The sequence below is a fragment of the Dipodomys merriami genome, unplaced genomic scaffold (genome assembly GCF_024711535.1).
Source record: "Dipodomys merriami isolate MVZ:Mamm:240054 unplaced genomic scaffold, mDipMer1.0.p SCAF_642, whole genome shotgun sequence".
NCBI lineage: Eukaryota > Metazoa > Chordata > Mammalia > Rodentia > Heteromyidae > Dipodomys > Dipodomys merriami.
In genome coordinates, this window is record NW_027206227.1 from 1 (window position 1) to 6,488 (window position 6,488).

At 49.2% G+C, this 6,488-nt stretch overlaps 1 long non-coding RNA gene across 1 annotated transcript; it reads right to left on the bottom strand.

Moving 5' to 3' along the window:
• Positions 1-1,869: 1,869 nt before the first annotated feature.
• On the bottom strand, positions 1,870-5,153 carry LOC138815473 (uncharacterized). The gene is made up of 3 exons (XR_011368330.1): positions 4,839-5,153; positions 3,715-3,808; positions 1,870-2,411 (listed from the first exon to the last, which is right to left on the bottom strand). It is a non-coding gene; the product is annotated as an uncharacterized lncRNA (long non-coding RNA).
• Positions 5,154-6,488: the final 1,335 nt, after the last annotated feature.

Genomic DNA, 6,488 nt, shown 5'->3' on the forward strand with positions numbered 1-6,488 from the left:
AGTTTCGGGGATACCTACTCTATCTCTCCGGTTCCTTATCCTCCCTGTGGTGAGTACAACCAGGTTCCCCACCCCAAGGAAGGCGGGCAGGGGAGGGTACACAAGGTCACATTGAGTGGAATGATCTGAATTCTATCCTTCAACTGAAGCCTGGAAAGATAATGGAGAGAAGGAGAAGTTTAGAGGAACATCAAGAGAACCCCATTATCTTTGGATACAAGTACCAGAGAGAAGACTGAATCCATCCTTTTTGGTAGTAAGGTAACAGATGCCCATTCTTCATTTATTTCATTATTTTTTGTGAGTCCTAGGGCTTGGATTCAGGGCCTGAGTGTCATCCCTGAGCTTCTTTACTCAAGGATGAGGCTCTACCACTTGAGCCACAGCACCACATCTGGATTTGTGTGTGTGGTGTGGTGGTTGTTGGTTTATGGGAGATAAGAATCTCACAGACGCTCCTGTCCCGGCTGGCTTTGAGTCACATCCATCAGACCTCAGCCTCCCCAATAGCCAGGATGATGTGCGGGAACCACCGACACCTGACCACCACCATCCACTTATAATCCCCTAGGGCAAGTGCTGGACCACCTGCACTGCACCCCCTTGTGAGTGGGAAGCAGACATGGGTGGGTTTGATACTTCAACAGCCTACATACCTTTGAGCATTGTTCCAGGTCAGTCTGATGGCGGCTTCCTCGTCATACACAGCAATGACTTGGCTCTGTCACAAGAACAAATGTCCCCCAGGAGGTGGCAGTTCTGGGGTCTTTCATCTTCACACTGCCCCCACTCCTCGAAATGACACCCCAGCAAAGCGATATAGACATAGAGTGAATTCATTTTCTTATAACCAGGGTCTGGCCAGAAAGGTAACAGTGAGGAATCCCAATGCAGACCAGCCTGAACATATATTGAGACTCTATCTCAGAAATGCCCAAGACAGAAAGTCTTGGCTCGCATGTTGGAAGACCTGACTGGCAAGTCTAAAGCCTTGAATTCAAACCCTAATATACCAAAAAGAATCAGAGACCCTGGTGCCAGAGGCTCATGCCAATAATCCTAGCTACTCAGGAGGCTAAGATCTGAAGATCACAGCTCAACATTTAAAATAGGGTTGGCCTCACCCATCAGACATCATGATAAGACCCAAAGTCTGAACCATGAAAGTGTGCTCCATATTAACAGGGTTCTCATCCTTACTAAGTGCTGGCCATGCTCTTTGTCCCCCTGGGGAGCCACCCCCTGTCGGCTCCACCCCCAGGTCCTCCTAAGCTCCTTCTGCCACCAACCAGGCCCAAGGAAGTAGACAGCTCCAGGACATACAGATCCCTTGGTCTTATAATTTAGCAGTGCTGAGTCCCCATCAAGCATCTCACCCTTTCATGTTCCCAGACCTCAGCCACAAAGTCCATGTACCCCCCAAAGAAAGCAGGCAGAAGTTACCAAAGGGTCCACTGATCCTTGTTACAGCCCACTTCCACACTCACATACACACACACACACACACACACACACACACACACACACATACACACACACACACACACACAACCTGCAGGGGTGGTTCATGTTTGTCTTCCTTGCTACTCAGGAGGCTGAGGTTTGAAGATCACAGTTCAAAGCCAACCCATTCTGGAAAGACTGTGAGGCTCTTATCTACAGTGAACCACCAAAAATCCAGAGGTGGAGCTGTGGCTCAAGTGTCAGAGCAAAAGCTTTGATCACAGAAGCTCAGGAACAGCACCAAGACCCTGAGTTCAAGGCCCAGGTCTTCTAACTCCAAACACAGACACACAGACATAGACACAGACACAGAAACACACACACATGCACACACACACACACACACACACACACACACACACACACACACACACACACACACACACACACACGGACAGCCCAAGGCTTCAGCAGTCCCTGAGTACAGACCCATGAACTGTCTCAATTAGGATCACATCCTACCCTCAAGAAGGTGGCACTACCGACATCAGACCCACTATAGAAAAACCAGTAAGCCTCTCACATATCTGGAATGTATCATAGTCCAACATAGCAGTTCTTAATGTACATACTGCTATGCGGAAAAGTTAGCCCCCTCTTTTTTTGTAGTTGGTCATGGGGTTTGAACTCTGGACCAGGGTGCTGTCCCTCAGCCCTTCAGCTGAAGGTGAGCAATATCCCACTTGAGCCACAGCACCAAATCCTGTTCTCTGGTGGTCCATTGGATATCAAGTCTCACAGACTTTTCTGCCCAAGCTGGCTTGGAACCATGGTCTTCACATTTCAGCCTTCTGAGTAGCTAGGATGACAGTTGTGAGCCACCAGAGGCTTCCAGCTTCACCTCGTCTTGCCACAATCTTCTTGCAACCCTTCACTTCAGACTTTGTCACCCAGCATCCAAATCTGTCCTTCAATGGAGAGAATACAGACACAATAATCCCACCCCTGCACCCATTTGCCCACTCCCTGCCTGCCGCAGTCCAAGTCCTCTTGAAGCTCTGGCTTCAAACTGGGGCAAACGGGGAGTTCTTAAAAATGTCTATACATTGAAGCCAGCAGTTGGTCTCCCAAACAAAGCCTCTCCCACACACACACCTCCACCATTTTGCTTTCTTTCTTTTTTCAGTTGTGGGGCTTGAATTCTGGGCCTGGGTGCTGCCCTTGAGTTCTTCAGCTCAAGGCAAGCACTCTACTACTTGAGCCACAGCACCACTTCCAGTTTTCCAGTGGTCCGTTGGAGATAAGAGTCTCAGGGTCTTTCCTGCCCATGATAGCTTTGAACCATGATCCTCAGATCTCAGCTTCTGAGTACCTAGGATGACAGCCATGAGCTACTGGCACCTGGCCAAAGATAATTTTCCATCCTTTTCATCCTATCCCCTCAGGAGACAGATATCTGAGGACTACAGTTGGATTCCACCCATGGCACAAAGTCCATTAGAACTTTTTTTCTACAATTAAACTCCCAAAAAAGTTGGAAGTGAAGCTTTGGCTCAAATGGTAGAGTGCTAGCTTTGATCATCAAAGACAAGGGATAAAACCCAGTCCTTAGCTTCAAGCTTTTTCTAGCAAAGACCCACCTAAGAAAGGGAAGCAGGTTGGTACACGGGAGCTCAAAGTTCACACATAATACTCAGGACTCCCAGAACAGACCCCATCCGGCTCTGATTCTCTAGATTCTATGTCCTACATCATGGCAGTCTTAGATGGGACTGACCATGAACCAAGTTAGGATGTTGAAGTACAATCTCATACTGAGGATCCCTTGACCTTATCAAAGACTCAGGATCTCTCACTCTCCTGCCTTGACACTGGGCAGCAAGGTGAGTTGCAGTTATCCAACCACAGGATGTGAATATGAAAGGATTTCTCCGCCAGGGACTCCAACTGGATGGGCTCCAGGTCCCTCTATCTCTGAAAGAAATGTTCCTAGGTTGTGAGTATCCTCAAAGAAACAACCCTGCTCAGAGCCCAGTGCCTCTTGTTTTCCCACTAGCCTCTATCCAAGCCTGCCCCACCTTCAGTCAGCCCTTTCTGAATCCCAGATCTGCCATGTAGACTAAAGGTTGAGCCAGCAAAGAGACCCACCCACCTCTGCCTCTGAGAATGGCAGTCACGTGGTCCTAGTGCCCTCTACAGGAAGTCTCAAAGTAACTCAGGTCTCGACTCCTTCCTCATTCCCTGACTGTCCTGTGCCAGTGGCCCACTTACCTCTGTCTATGGTGGCGGAATAAACACCGGGAGTGTCATCTTCTGATTGAGCCAACGAAAGTCCCAGTCCCCAAGGATGTACTGAACAGGCATCCTGCAGTGGACAACAGCCAGGCAGTCAATGGTGAACCCAAGGTTCCAGGACTCTTAATAGAAGTGTGGCTGGGTCAAAGACTCTATAACTGGTGGTCTATATTGTCAGGAAAGGTCATGGCTCCAATGTCCTGAAACACCTGACCTGGGATCGTCCTACCTCTTCCCTCATCCCAACACCTCCCTGTCCCTTAGACAATTTCTTATTATCTGTCCAGGAAATAAACTTGCTGGGGCCGGGATAATTGAAACCTGGTGACCCCCCCACCCTGAGCCCTAGGTCCTTCCTGAGGCTGCTTCCCCGTGCAGTTGGTGACCACACAGCTCCTAGATGTCATGAAGTTGCTGAAGGGTCAGTGGCTTAATCCTACATACTGGCTTTAGGCTCTGAAATGTTACCCACAGAGATTGTGAGTGGTTGGCTTTCTTGATCCAGGGACTCCAAACCAAGGCTCGCATGCTCCCTTCTTCCTTCCTTTCCTCTTTTTTTCCCTTCATCCTTCCTTCCTCTCTCTCTGTTTCCTTCCTTTGTCTCACTCCTGGCCTTGAATTCAGAGCCCGGGTTCTGTCCCTTAGCCTTTTTACTCAAGGCGACCAGTCTACAGCTTGAGGTACACATCCATTTCTGGCATTTTCTTTTTGGTTGTTAGTTGGAGATAAGAGTCTTATAGTCTTTCCTGTCTGGGCCTTAAGCCTTGATCCTCCCATCTCAGGCTCCTAAGTAGCTAGGATGACAGGCATGAAGCCCCAGCATCCAGTTCAAACCAAGGTTTCTTCATGTGCTGTGGAACCAGCACCAGAACCTTTCATCATCTATGACCCCCACTCCCTTACCCCCTTGAGCATGGCGCATACTGTAACTCTTTGTTGGATTACTAAATGAGCATCTGTCTATGACAATATTATAGAAAAGTCCCATTCAATTCATGTAAGCATCCTGGGGCAGGGCGGGGGGAGGCAAAGCCTGATGTAGCTCTCCCACAGTTCTCCCTCGTCCCTCTTCCCACCCTCCTGATGCCACCGCACTTAACTGTTTTGGCTCCCAGGATGTGAGCCACGATGTGCTCGCTGGATTCTGGGGCCACTGGGATGCCTATCTGCTCAAAGATCTCTGTCCAGTGGCCAACCAACTCTGTGGCACTCCATGCCCCCTCAGGTGTGAATGAGGTTGCCGTGAGCTGAACCCCTGGCTCAAGTGGCCTCCTTTCCTCTCCGTGGGGCCAGACAGGATGGTCCACTATATCTGGCCCCAAGTTTCATGTTACAGAGAAAGGATTCTCGAGGCATCCCGGATCTCTAAATCTTCCACAGTCCATTGCAGGTGCTGAAAATCATCTCTGCTCACAGCTGGCAGGCTGGGGATGGTGAGGTCACTCTCTGCTCCCCATGACATCCTTGACTGTGGTGGTCACCCTGGAGAGAGCTGTAGAAGAATCAGCAGCTGCCAGAGAAAGGCAGTCAAGGCACGACATTCATAGCAGGAGACCATCTGGCTTGGGAACTCTGTGTGTGCCACTTTGAACTTCACTGTCTGACCGCTGAATTGGTTCATGTAATTTGACCCATGAACCCAAGCATTAGTGGAAATTGCCAGCTTCAAGAAAAAAAAAACCTGGAAAAGGTGGCATATCACTTGTCCCAATCAAACTTAAAGGGTTCCAAAGTCAGTGGTCCCCTTTTCCTTCCAGACAGCCTACAGCAGGTTACAGAAACTGGCATTCAGAGAGCTCTAGCTAACTGCCACAGTATGATACCGAACAGGCTCCAGGAGGGGAAACTTGCCTACCACTGTCCAGCTGGAAATGGCCCAGGTGGGACACAGATTGGAGACTGCAGGACTCTAGGGAGGACTACACATGGATGCACTGCCCCAGGAGGGAATCCACGCCACCAGAGGGGGCCCAGAGCTCCCTGCCCAGATGCCCATAGACACCGTCAATGTCCTGGGTAAGGTTCTCCTCTCATCCTTGGTTGTGGTGAACCATCTGCCATGTTACACCGTTCACCACTCCCCAGACACTCCTAGCTTCACAGCCCTTGCCCTACTCCCACCCATCTCATTCCTTAATTATGTTTGGCAGGCACATTCCCAACCCTTGAATTAGCTCCAACTATACACATGAGAGCAGAGTGTCTGGCTGGAAGAGTGTGGCTGTGGTCACATTGGCCTCACGAGCCTTCTGGCTGAAGACAGGACAGGTGTCCACTCTGTTCTGTGGTTCACACAGGCCTCCTAGGGAGTCCATGCAGGTCCAGCAGCTACTGTGGCTACAAGAAAGTGGAAGAGGGAGGTGGAAAGAGGTGGAAAGGAACATATACTGAAACCTTCCCCAAAGGAGCCATGAAATGGTGAAGGACAAAACAAAAATTGTGGCTGAGCTCATACTGGGCATTATGAAAAAAGAACAACAAATACACACATACACACAAATAAACTGCTTTTGCTCTTTTTAGACATGATGACTTAAATATACTTTCATTTTTCTCATCTCCTAATCTCCCAACACACACAAACACACACACACACACACACACACACACACATACACACACACACACACACACACACACACATCTAAACTGGTCACAAAAGACTCACCATGCTGCACCTGCAATTTGCCAACTGATCACTGATCTGAGCACAGTCAGGCTGTACGAGGAGAAAGATGATCGATATCTCC